We start from the raw sequence: 699 nt of genomic DNA on the forward strand, positions 1-699 counted from the left end.
AAAAAAAAAAAAAAAAAAAAAAAAAAATTGAGAATTCAATTACAGAATATAAAGTAAATAAATAAATAAAAATGACAAAAAATATAAGTTTATAAGTAGAGTAAATAACGTAAAAATTAAATATTGGTGGTAATGTTTTTCATTAGTTTATTTCAGTTCTTTCAGTCATTGCATTTATTAAATATGTTTTACAATGGTTATCAAATATGTTACAAATTTCAATATTCTGGTATGCATCAAAAATATTATCTAAAACTAAGTGGTGCCTTAATTCACATGAACCTTCTAAGAAAATGTCCCAAAAGTAATTTTACACAAGTCAGTTTTCAAATTTTCAAAACATGCATTTCTAATAGAGGATAGACCTTCACAATCAAATAGAAAATGGTCGACCGTTTCTAATTCTCTTTTTTTGCAAATAATACAATGGCCCGAGTGCGTATCCATGCCCGTTGAAATTTAGTATCGTAGGTGAATTTTTAAAACTAAACGTTTTTGCTGACTTGCTGCAATTTAATTTCCTTCCTATTCTAAAAAATTAATTAGAATCTTCTGATGCAGTAAATCCCTTTACAACTTTATTTACTTACACAACTCTTTATTCAAAGATAAGTTGGATTTAAACATCCTGTATATGTCATCATATATCATTTATGTGTTATATTAGTATCATCAAATTTAATGTTTAAAACATAAAGA

The 699-nt window shown here is 25.0% G+C and overlaps 1 protein-coding gene across 2 annotated transcripts in view; it reads left to right on the forward strand.

The window, feature by feature from the left end:
* LOC117111573 (FAD-dependent oxidoreductase domain-containing protein 1-like) overlaps positions 1-699 on the forward strand; it is a 14128-nt gene that overhangs the window by 9086 nt on the left and 4343 nt on the right. The window lies entirely within an intron of this gene.

The sequence above is a fragment of the Anneissia japonica genome, unplaced genomic scaffold, assembly GCF_011630105.1.
Source record: "Anneissia japonica isolate Jap-2015-1 unplaced genomic scaffold, ASM1163010v1 scaffold288256_len377385_cov191, whole genome shotgun sequence".
NCBI lineage: Eukaryota > Metazoa > Echinodermata > Crinoidea > Comatulida > Comatulidae > Anneissia > Anneissia japonica.